The following is a 13,296-nucleotide window of genomic DNA, read 5'->3' as shown; positions in this document are numbered from 1 at the left end:
ATTAGCTTCACCACAACCTCTTGTCACTTATCAGTGTTATCTTGAAAAGAGTCCAAGTTATAAACCACACTTCTAATTTTTCACAAGTCCACGTGAGTGCTGCAGTTTTTTTCCTATTTTAGTACAGTATGGTGTAAACATGCATTCTTTGTAATTAATGCATAGATATATATTTGATACAACTAGGGTTCAACTAGAATTTAGAGATGCAGGAAGGCGGTGCACTGCTGACTGGTTGGTGGAAAAATTCAATCCCCAAGCGCAATCAATGAAAATTTGATTTAATAAGCAAGATAGGAGAAACAGATAACGCATCCACTAGCCCCCCTCCGCATCCACTAGCCTCCCTCTGCATCCACTTGCCCCCCTCCGCATCCATTTGCCCCCTCTGCATCCATTTGCCCCCTCCGCATCCACTAGCCCCCCTCCGCATCCACTAGCCTCCATCCGCATCCACTAGCCCCCCTCCGCATCCACTAGCCTCCCTCCGCATCCACTTGCCCCCCTCCGCATCCACTAGCCCCCCTCCGCATCCACTAGCCTCCATCCGCATCCACTAGCCCCCCTCCGCATCCACTAGCCTCCCTCCGCATCCACTAGCCCCCCTCCGCATCCACTAGCCCCCCTCCGCATCCACTAGCCTCCATCCGCATCCACTAGCCCCCCTCCGCATCCACTAGCCCCCTCCGCATCCACTAGCCCCCCTCCGCATCCACTAGCCCCCCTCCGCATCCACTAGCCCCCCTCCGCATCCACTAGCCTCCCTCCGCATCCACTAGCCCCCCTCCGCATCCATTAGCCTCCCTCCGCATCCACTAGCCTCCCTCCGCATCCACTAGCCTTCCTCCGCATCCACTAGCCCCCTCCGCATCCACTAGCCCCCCTCTGCATCCACTAGCCTCCCTCCGCATCCACTAACTTCCCTCCGCATCTACTAACCTCCCTCCGCATCCACTAGCCTCCCTCCGCATCCACAAGCCTCCCTCCGCATCCACTAGCCTCCCTCCGCATCCACTAGCCTTCCTCCGCATCCACTAGCCCCCCTCCGCATCCACTAACATCCCTCCGCATCCACTAGCCTCCCTCCGCATCCACAAGCCTCCCTCCGCATCCACAAGCCTCCCTCCGCATCCACTAGCCCCCCTCCGCATCCACTAGCCCCCCTCTGCATCCACTAGCCTCCCTCCGCATCCACTAACCTCCCTCCGCATCCACTAGCCTCCCTCCGCATCCACAAGCCTCCCTCCGCATCCACTAGCCTCCCTCCGCATCCACTAGCCCCCCTCCGCATCCACTAGCCCCCTCCGCATCCACTAGCCCCCTCCGCATCCACTAGCCTCCCTCCGCATCCACTAACCTCCCTCCGCATCCACTAGCCTCCCTCTGCATCCACTAGCCTCCCTCCGCATCCACAAGCCTCCCTCCGCATCCACAAGCCTCCCTCCGCATCCACTAGCCTCCCTCCGCATCCACTAGCCTCCCCCTCTGCATCCACTAGCCTCCCCCTCTGCATCCACTAGCCTCCCCCTCCGCATCCACTAGCCTCCCCCTCCGCATCCACTAGCCTCCCCCTCCGCATCCACTAGCCTCCCCCTCCGCATCCACTTGCCTCCCCCTCCGCATTCACTAGCTGCCCCCCTCTGCATCCACTAGCCTCCCCCTCTGCATCCACTAGCCTCCTCCTCCGCATCCACTAGCCCCCCTCCGCATCCACTAGCCCCCCTCTGCATCCACTAGCTGCCCCCCTCCGCATCCACTAGCCTCCCCCTCCGCATCCACTAGCCTCCCCCTCCGCATCCACTAGCCTCCCCCTCCGCATCCACTAGCCTCCCCCTCCGCATTCACTAGCCCCCCTCTGCATCCACTAGCTGCCCCCCTCCGCATCCACTAGCCTCCCCCTCCGCATCCACTAGCCTCCCCCTCCGCATCCACTAGCCTCCCCCTCCGCATCCACTAGCCTCCCCCTCCGCATCCACTAGCCTCCCCCTCCGCATCCACTAGCCTCCCCCTCCGCATCCACTAGCCTCCCCCTCCGCATCCACTTGCCTCCCCCTCCGCATCCACTAGCCTCCCCCTCCGCATCCACTAGCCTCCCCCTCCGCATCCACTAGCCTCCCCCTCCGCATCCACTAGCCTCCCCCTCCGCATTCACTAGCTGCTCCCCTCCGCATCCACTAGCTGCCCCCCTCCGCATCCACTAGCTGCCCTCCTCCGCATCCACTAGCCTCCCCCTCCGCATCCACTAGCCTCCGCATCAACTAGCCACCTCCTCCGCATCCACTAGCCCCCCTCCGCATGCACTAGCCCCCCTCCGCATGCAGTAGCTGCCCCCCTCCGCATCCACTAGCCTCCCCGTCTACATCCACTAGCCGCCCCCTCCGCATCCACTGCCCCCCTCCGCATCCACTAGCCTCCCCCTCTATATCCACTAGCCGCCCCCCTCCGCCCCTCTCCGCATCCACTAGCCTCCCCCTCTATATCCACTAGCCGCCCCCCTCCGCCCCTCTCCGCATCCACTGCCCCCCTCCGCATCCACTGCCCCCCTCGCATCCACTATCCTCCCCCTCCACATCCACTAGCCGCCACCATCCGCATCCACTGCCCCCCTCAGCATCCCCTAGCCCCCCTCCGCATTCACTGTCCCCCCTCCTGACACCATCCCCAAGGTAAGTCTGAATTTTATATGTATTGGGGTGGTGGGTGTATTTTGTATATGTATTGGGGTGGTGGGTGTATTTTGTATATGTATTGGGGTGGTGGGTGTATTTTGTATATGTATTGGGGTGGTGGGTGTATTTTGTATATGTATTGGGGAGGTGGGTGTATTTTGTATATGTATTGGGGTGGTGGGTGTATTTTGTATATGTATTGGGGTGGTGGGTGTATTTTGTATATATATTGGGGTGGTGGGTGTATTTTGTATATATATTGGGGTGGTGGGTGTATTTTGTATATATATTGGGGTGGTGGGTGTATTTTGTATATATATTGGGGTGGTGGGTGTATTTTGTATATGCATTGGGGTAGTGGGTGTATTTTGTATATGTATTGGGGTGGTGGGTGTATTTTGTATATGCATTGGGGTAGTGGGTGTATTTTGTATATGTATTGGGGTGGTGGGTGTATTTTGTATATAACCAACAAATGTTCCCGGCACTCGAAATAGCAAAAGCAAATGGATGAGCCAAAGAAAATGTAATGATAAGTAGAGGAAGCACAACAAGAGCTAAATAGTAACCAATATTGTCAAAATGTACTGAATCAGGGAGAGAAACAGGGAAGGAAGGGAAAGGGAAAAGGGGGAGGAAAGGGGGGTAAAAAGGTCCAGGGCAAGGGGGCCAACGAACGTTTCGGGGTAAAAAAAACCCTTCTTCAGGCCCGTTCCCAGGGAGACCGTAGTCCCCTGGTACTTCTCTATACCCTGTGACTGAATCCCTGAGACACAAAATGTAAAGCTAATAACCAGTGAGGTCAGCGTACGGTAAGTGACAACAGCTATGAGCAAATGGGAACTCTACAATGATAATAGCTGGCAAAGAAGGGCTATGGGGGGATATCGTCCCCCAGACATAGACAGTAACGTAGACAAATGCTGGCAGCACAATTAGTGCCCTGAGGGAAGGATGCCCTGATGCAGCAAGTAACCATCTGTACAAACAGAAACGTTCGTTGCCCACCTTGCCCTGGACCCTTTTACCCCCCTTTCCTCCCCCTTTTCCATTTCCCTTCCCCTTTTCCATTTCCCTCCCCCTTTTCCATTTCCCTTCCCCTTTTCCATTTCCCTTCCCCTTTTCCCTTCCCCTTTTCCATTTCCCTCCCCCTTTTCCATTTCCCTTCCCCTTTTCCATTTCCCTCCCCCTTTTCCATTTCCCTTCCCTCCCTTCCCTGTTTCTCTCCCTGATTCAGTACATTTGGACAATATCGGTCATTATTTAGCTCTTGTGGTGCATCCTCTATCATTACATTTTCTTTGGCTTATCCATTTGCTTTTGCTATTTCACTTTGAGTGCCGGGAACATTTGTTGGTTATTTATGTTATTTGGGAGGAAGTAGGGTCCTCCTGGTTCCCTTGTGCACCACCCTATTAGATTCCCCTTATTCATCTATCACGAGTGCTGTCTAGTACATTTTTCTACTTGTGTATTTTGTATATATATATTGGGGTGGTGAGTGTATTTTGTATATATATTGGGGTGGTGGGTGTATTTTGTATATGTAGTGGGGTGGTTGGTGTATTTTGTATATGTAGTGGGGTGGTGGGTGTATTTTGTATATGTATTGGGGTGGTGGGTGTATTTTGTATATGTAATTGGGGTGGTGGGTGTATTTTGTATATGTAGTGGGGTGGTGGGTGTATTTTGTATATGTATTGGGGGTGGTGGGTGTATTTTGTATATGTATTGGGGGTGGTGGGTGTATTTTGTATATGTATTGGGGTGGTGGGTGTATTTTGTATATGTAGTGGGGTGGTTGGTGTATTTTGTATATGTATTGGGGTGGTGGGTGTATTTTGTATATGTAGTGGGGTGGTTGGTGTATTTTGTATATGTATTGGGGTGGTGGGTGTATTTTGTATATATATTGGGGTGGTGGGTGTATTTTGTATATATATTGGGGTGGTGGGTGTATTTTGTATATATATTGGGGTGGTGGGTGTATTTTGTATATATATTGGGGTGGTGGGTGTATTTTGTATATATATTGGGGTGGTGGGTGTATTTTGTATATATATTGGGGTGGTGGGTGTATTTTGTATATATATATATTGGGATGGTGGGTGTATTTTGTATATGTATTGGGGTGGTGGGTATATTTTGTATATATATATATTGGGATGGTGGGTGTATTTTGTATATGTATTGGGGTGGTGGGTGTATTTTGTATATGTATTGGGGTGGTGGGATTATTTTGTATATGTATTGGGGTGGTGGGTGTATTTTGTATATGTATTGGGGTGGTGGGTGTATTTTGTATATGTATTGGGGTGGTGGGTGTATTTTGTATATGTATTGGGGTGGTGGGTGTATTTTGTATATGTATTGGGGTGGTGGGTGTATTTTGTATATGTATTGGGGTGGTGGGTGTATTTTGTATATATATTGGGGTGGTGGGTGTATTTTGTATATGTATTGGGGTGGTGGGTGTATTTTGTATATGTATTGGGGTGGTGGGTGTATTTTGTATATATATTGGGGTGGTGGGTGTATTTTGTATATATATTGGGGTGGTGGGTGTATTTTGTATATATATTGGGGTGGTGGGTGTATTTTGTATATGTAGTGGGGTGGTTGGTGTATTTTGTATTTGTATTGGGGAGGTGGGGGTATTTTGTTTATGTATTGGGGTGGTGGGTGTATTTTGTATATGTAGTGGGGTGGTTGGTGTATTTTGTATATGTAGTGGGGTGGTGGGTGTATTTTGTATGTGTATTGGGGTGGTGGGTGTATTTTGTATATGTTTTGGGGTGGTGGGGGTATTTTGTATATGTATTGGGGAGGTGGGTGTATTTTGTATATGTAGTGGGGTGGTTGGTGTATTTTGTATATGTAGTGGGGTGGTTGGTGTATTTTGTATATGTAGTGGGGTGGTTGGTGTATTTTTTATATGTATTGGCAAGGTGGTGGTATTTTGTATATGTATTGGGGAGGTGGGGGTATTTTGTATATGTATTGGGGATGTGGGGGTCTTTTAAAAATGTATTGGGGCCACCCACCCAGTCAGTCACCCATACCAAGTAGTAGAAAAAAAATGCTGAAATGGCGGTTCACAGCTGTCCGTTGGGATGTGCTCAAAAACCAAGCGCAATGAGTAAAACATAAAAATTATAATGTACACTAGAAATCTTTAACATGCCACAAAGTAACTGACGCGTTTCGGCCTGGCAATAGGACTTTGTCAAAGTTCTTGGTCCAGGACGAAACGCGTCATGTTAAAGATTTCTAATTTACATTAAAAATGTTATGTTTTACTAATTGCGCTTGGTTTTTGAGCACATCCCAGCGGACGGCTGTGAACCGCCATTTCAGCATTTTTTCCCCCTAATACAGTACTTGGATCTCGGGCTGGAGCACGCCGACGCTGCACACTAATTACAAGCCTCTCGACACAGTGTCAACCGGCGTTATCAACGTGTCAAGATTGTGAGTACAACACCTTTCATGTTTTCTGCTGTGTCGGATGCCAGGATTTAGTGAGGGTAGTGGCGGAGCAAGCGGTCAGGTTACCATGGGGTGCTCTATATAGTGTGCTCACCGGCACGTCTGCTTCTCCTTACCACATTCTAGCCCCCGTCCTGAGGGTAAGTCCACATTGCACACAGTGAGGCTTTTCAACGCTTCTATGTATATTCTGGCTTGATCAGTGGCAGGATTCAGAATTTATTCACTGCTATTTACAGTTTTCCCCTGCATATATATGCTAGAGCAGCGTTTCCCAAATTGTGGGTCGCGACCCGGCACCGGGCCACGGCACCAAAATTGCCGGGTCGCAGCGAGGCTGGCCGTGCGGTGTCTCCCGTCCCCCCCCCCGCTCAAGTTAAAAAAAAAATGGCGGCGATTCCCCCCGCGGTCCCGCGCGCTTGCGCAGGGCAAGCAGGGCCCGCTCCCTTCCTCCCCCCCGCTCCCAACGTGGGACGGAGGAGGAAGTACCAGCTCCTCTGCGGCCCGCACGTTACATGGGGCAAGGTGGAAGTACAAGCTCCTTATAAGGCCCGCTTCCCCCCGCGGCCAGCTTCCCGAGCTCACCTCCCGTGGCACCCCCTCCCGAGCCCACCTCCTGTGCCCCCAAGCCCACCTCCCGTCTTGGGCAGCAGGGGATATCGGGGGCAGCAGGGGAAAGCGTCCGGCGGCAAGGTAAGTCACCCCACCCAGTCACTGCCTCCCACCCAAGTGTCCCTGGCCCCCTCCCACCCACCCAAGTGTCCTTGGCCCCCTCCTACCCACCCACCCACCCACCCAAGTGTCCCTGGCCCCCTCCCACCCACCAACCCACCCAAGTGTCCCTGGCCCCCTAAAATGTCCCTGGCCCCCTCCCACCTACCCAAGTGTCCCTGGCCCCCTCCCTCCCACCCACCCAAGTGTCCCTGGCCCCCTCCCTCCCACCCACCCAAGTGTCCCTGGCCCCCAAGCTCCCACCCACCCAAGTGTCCCTGGCCCCCAAAGTGTCCCTGGCCCCCTCCCACCCACCCAAGTGTCCCTGCCCCCTCCCTCTCCCACCCAAGTGTCCCTGCCCCCCCCCACCCAAGTGTCCCTGCCCCCCCCCCTCTCCCACCCAAGTGTCCCTGCCCCCCCCCCGCTCTCCCACTCAAGTGTCTGTGTGTGTATCAGTGGCTGTGTGTGTGTGTGTGTGTGTGTGTGCAGGCCCTATAGGCCAGTATAGGCGATAACATTTTTAGTGGGTCACGAAAAAGAAGTTAAAAAATTACCGGGTCACGGAAAAAAACGTTTGGGAAACCCTGTGCTAGAGCATCGGTTTCTGGGAGTTTATTCTCCTTTCTACACTCATACCAAGTAAGTCACCCCCCCACCCACCCAGTCAGTCACCCAGCCAGCCAGTCAGTCACCCAGCCAGCCAGTCAGTCACCCAGCCAGCCAGTCAGTCACCCAGCCAGCCAGTCAGTCACCCAGCCATCCCGTCAGTCACCCAGCCAGCCAGTCACCCACCCAGCCAGCCAGCCAGTCAGTCAGTCACACACTCTCACACACCATTTCTAATAAGAATTTATTCCATTTTTTAAGTGGGGCAGGGCGAGGTGGCAAGTAGATTTGAGTGATTTGTCAAGCACTGCATATGTGTGTGTCCTATATTTAACCCCCACAGGCCCATATTTAACCCCCTCTAGGCCCATACTGAATCCCCCCAGGCCTTTTGTCACATAGGATGTTGCATTGGGTAACTTTGTCTTTTGTTGAAAACATTAAAATAAACAGATTGCATTGTAATGTTTTTTTTCCATATTAACAATAACAAGAAAACAGTTAAGTAAAAGTTGTGTGCTAAATTTTTTTGATCGTGGTAGGTGTGCTATGGGTTGGGGGGGGCCTGCTCCTTTCATTTGTCCTGGGCCCCATAATTTCTTTTGGCGGCCCTGCACTCTACTCACGTGATCGGATCAACAGCGGTTTTTACCCATCGGCATCATCTCTGTGAGTGCTCAACGCCGGGGAGCGGAGACTGTGTGTGACACCAGGTTAGCAGGGGTTGCGGGAGTCCTTGGTTGCTAGCTGCGGGAGACTTACCCTCCGGTGAGCGCTCCGGCGGCTTGGTTTCAGTGAAGCGCTATATTCACCCCCCTTCTATTTGCAGGTCCACACAGGTGCATGGGTCTCTGCATTTATAGATATATCAGCCCGATCACCATTGTGTCATTATGGTTATTACCATCTGAATTGCATATACTGTCTGCAGCTCTTGAGCACTGTACTCGGGGGGGTTAACCCTTTTTCACATTGCTACTAGGGTTGAACTAGGCTCTTACTTTAGTGGTGCTCACCCATCTCCAAACTTATAAATAAAATAAAAAAACATTGTAGAACCTTTCCATAGGGTGCCCCCAGGAGTCATATTCAATGTTGATGGGGAAAACACTATACCACAGACACATCGTAGGTTTTTATATGGGCAAACCTCATCCAAAAATTAACTTTGTTTTTCTAGAAAAAAAAAAAAAAAAAAGGAATCCCCTCTGTATCTCTTCCAATATTTTGGGAGATGTTAAAGATAGCCTTCCCCCTATGATGTAACGGCTACATTATTAATCTATTATGCGTTATGGACGCTAACAGTTTATTGTAGGGTTACCAACTGGATATAGGACTATACAAACCTTGACTGTGTGTATGAGTGTACAACAATATGCATGACATCAAATTAGATCCTATAGATCAGCAATTTTCAACAGGGTGTTCGGGAACCTCTAGGAGTTTGTGAGGTCTCTCCCTGGCAGGTCCTAGGCAGTATAGTGGGTTTCTGAGCACATGTGGGGGACGGACAACTTCGTAAGGCAAAACACTGCACTTTACCCTGGAGTGTATATCAGTCAGCTGTGGCAGGTACCATGATATAAGAAAAAAGGAAATACCGGCACCACAAAACAATATATAGAAAGTCCAAACCATATGGTGTAAGGTCCAAATGAATCCTAATATAGCTGGTGAAGAAAGGATCTCATGTCCATGAAGTGCAATATATGAAAAGAGAAAAAAAAGGAACAAATTATGGTGCAGTATGCCAACAATGATAGCTAAAAACAGACAAACGAACTACACAAGACAAACAAGACAAACAAGACAAACAACCAAAAACACTCTAGCAAGGCTCAGTATAAGACAAAGCTAATTTATTACTGGCTAATAAAAGTGGATAAAATCACGCCTCCGGAGGGGTAAAATTAAATCCCTACTCACAGAAAGCTTGAAACAAGCAGGCAAACAGACAGGAATCGTGCTGGAGAATTTCCAAGATGGCGACCGGAGCATCCTCTCCGGCGTCCCCACGTGACAGGGGTGGAAGGCGAGTCTCACAAATCGCGGGATTTCCGGGCGGATATGACGTCACGCCACACGATAGTCCCCAACGCTGACTTTCTCCTTCACTTGGCTCCCACAGCTACAACACGGCTCCACTCTCTGTACTGCAAACTGCTTCCACAGACCAGTCTAAAGCTCTAAAGAACTCAAATCTTCCCGACGCGTTTCGTGCGCCTGTGCGCACTTCTTCAAAGGATATGATATGAGTTTGTGAGGTCTCTCCCTGGCAGGTCCTAGGCAGTATAGTGGGTTTCTGAGCACATGTGGGGACGGACAACTTCGTAAGGCAAAACACTGCACTTTACCCTGGAGTGTATATCAGTCAGCTGTGGCAGGTGCCATGATATATTATGTATTTTAATCCATCTGGTACTTGAGGGGTTAAGGGTGCCACAAGTTGGGTTTAAAAATACCATATGTTGGGTTTGTAACTGGTCAGGACTTTTTCCAGGTTTGTGCCGGTCTTCAAAGAGAGCTTAATTGGGGGGGGGGGGGGGGGGGGAGGGCAGGTGGGGCGCTATCATGTATAGCCCACTAAATGTGCCAGGTGGATTGTATGTTGCTGATAAAGTTTTGAGATAAGGGCAGTTGTCTGGCCAGAGGTGGGAATAAAATATGGCCTTGTGGCAACTTTATAATACATAAAAACTTTTGAAAAACTTGTAGAACAAGATCTTAAGCACTGGCCAAGGGTGTTATATTCTCTCCACCACCATACAAAAATGTAACTGAAAATGAATCCGCACAGATCATAGCTTTGAAAAAAGGACATCTTTGGTCATAAAAAAAATGCAGATAAAGGTGGTGCGATCGTTGTGCTGGCTGCCAGTGATTATGAGAAAGAAGCCTTAAGATTGTTGGGGGATAAGAATACTTATCAGGCCCTTAAGCATGACCCCACATTGGAGTTCTCTAGAGAACTGAAAGAGTTATTGGGCATGGGTAGATTTCTATATGCCCTTAATGTTAAGGAATATCAATTTCTTTGTACAGAACACCCGGTTGTTCCCATTTTTCACTATCTCCCAAAAGATCCATAAGTCACTGACCTTGCCCCCAGGTCGTCCTATTGTAGCTGGTATTGGATCTTTGGGAGATGGGCTTTGAAAATACATTGATGTATTTTACAACCTATTGTTAAATCGCTGCCGTCTTTAAGAGATAGTACAGATTTACTGATTGCTATTCAACAAATTAAATGGAAAAATCCTACAAATGGGTAACAATGGATGTCATGTCCTTGTACAGTATTATCGCTCATAACTATGGATTAAAGGCTATCGAATATTATCTTAGTAAATCTTCACGGCCTATAAAACTTTGCACGTTTTTTAGATTCTATCAAATTCTTGCTCACACACAATTATTTTAATTTTGATGCATAATTTTATTTATAATTTACGAGGCATGGCAATGGGACTTCATTTGCACCATCATATGCATATTTATTTATTGGGGATGTGGGAATCTACTTTTTATTTTCAGATTCTAATTCTTTCAGGAACCATATTTTCTACAGACGTTACATTGATGATTTGATTTTTTTTATTTGGGATGGTGAATTAACCACACTCATTTCATTTATTGACACTTTAAATACTAATAATCTTAATCTCACATTCACGTTTGTAGAAAACATCAATCATATACATTTCCTTGACATAGTTCTTCATGTTGATGTTAACACTAACATTCAGACAGACATTTACAGGCAGAACAATGCTAGAAATACTTTTCTTCAGGCACATAGCAACCATCTGCCCTCTTTAAAGAGAGGGATTCCAAAAGGGCAGTTCATTTGAGCACAATCAGTTGACCTGTCCCGAAGATTTGCTTTGAGGGGTTATAACTATACTGATATTAATAATGCATATTTATATGCAAAGTCTATTGATCGACAGGCTTTGTTAAAAATTAATATTCAAAATTATTAAAAAAAAGAGAGACTCAAAATCAGGGTACAATAGGCAGACGCCTTTATTTAGTACCAAACACAGTATACAGACAAGTCAAATTCGTACCATTTTTTTTTCTTCAAATATTGGAAGGTACTAAATCTTGACAGAGAAACAATTAGTTGAGAATAGCCCACCATCTGTCCCCGAGTCTTTTTCGGTCAGAATCAGATAGGGCACACAGATTTGAAAAGCCATGTGGGTTTTTTTTTTTTGTAGATGTGGCAATTGCATTATGTGCAACTACATGGTACCAACAAAAAAGTGTACTTTAAAAAATGACAATCACTACCATAGGATTCAAACCTTTATAAACTGTAATAACCCATGTTGTGTATTATCTCACATGTGGTTGTGAAAGGGGTTATGTGGAGAGGACCATCAGACCCCTAAAAATAAGAATGATGGAACATGTCAGATCGATCAGAAATAAAGATGCCATTCTTCCAGCATCCAAACATTTCAATAATGGTCATTCAGGTGAACTCACAATTTAAATTTGTGGGTATCGAGCATGTACCAACCCCAATAAGGGGAGGTGACAGGCTTAATTTCCTTAACAGACGGGAGATGTACTGGATACATGCTTAGAATATACTATCTCCTATGGGGATTAATACTGATGGGGATATTAAACATTTTTTATGAATGGTTCTATATGCATGTTTCTTACGGCTGATGGTCCTCCCTCTATTTTCCATGTGATACTGTGTACATTATCTGGGAAGGCAGAGTATGAATTTGTATATACTTTTCTCATCTTATTGTGGGTTTGTTAATCCTTCCCTCAATTTTTGGAAGATGTTATCTACATCTATTTGTATGGGAATTTTTCCTATTTAAGTATTCAACATCTCAAATATGGCACTATGTTATTATGTGTATTATTAATAATTTGAGTATAGATGTAATCAATGTTTATAATGGTTGTTCTTATCATTATAAGGATGGTTTGACAAACCTTTTGTTCATACCAAGTTTCTGCACCACATACTGTTCTCGTGTCATTCATGTTGTGTTCAATTTATATGCATCAAGTCCTTCCAGTCACTTTTCTATCAGGACTTCAATATTGAAGATTGTATCAACATGCTTTATTAGTTGCAACAAATGTTAGTATGTTGTTGTTAGAATCGTTAGTACAATTTAGTTTTCCTGGTATGTTCGTTTTTTCCTCCAAAACAGATATATATTTTCAAGTCATTATTAAGATGTATTTAGGATGTTAACGAAACAACAAAGAGTGGGGAGTGATCACAGGACCATACTAATTGAATGAAGTATTTATATTCATAGGTGAGGTAATCAAAAGGTGGGTGCAAACTGTGAACTGAAAGTGAATCAGAAAAGGGGAAGGGGAAACACAAAATGAATGTGCCCCCAAAAGAATTCACTTAAATGCACACCACCCAAGTGTAAAAATTAACTTTTAATAAATCCTTAAAACATATATTACCAAAGTAACGTGTGATGTGAATTAAAAATGTATTAAATCATAGCTATCAAGCAATCGTGTCGTAAGTTATTCATACTATCCCAGTACCAGTTGATAGGATGGGATGTTAAAGACAGGGACTGCTATGAGTAGGGTATTAACCCCTCTGGGGCAACGATGAGACCAATTGTAGAGTTGTGTATAAATATATTCAGGTAGGTGGCCACAGGATTTAATATCCTATTACTGCTAAATATAGCTCCCTTGCACATTAACATAGAGATTAGTCTGAACAATAACGCTGGCATGTGATAGTATAATAGCTGTATTATAGATCTTCCAAACACAGCAGTGCTGGCTTGAATACACAGCAATTTGA

The sequence above is a fragment of the Ascaphus truei genome, chromosome 6 (assembly GCF_040206685.1).
Source record: "Ascaphus truei isolate aAscTru1 chromosome 6, aAscTru1.hap1, whole genome shotgun sequence".
Classification (NCBI taxonomy): domain Eukaryota; kingdom Metazoa; phylum Chordata; class Amphibia; order Anura; family Ascaphidae; genus Ascaphus; species Ascaphus truei.
Note: the sequence above shows the minus strand (reverse complement) of the source record.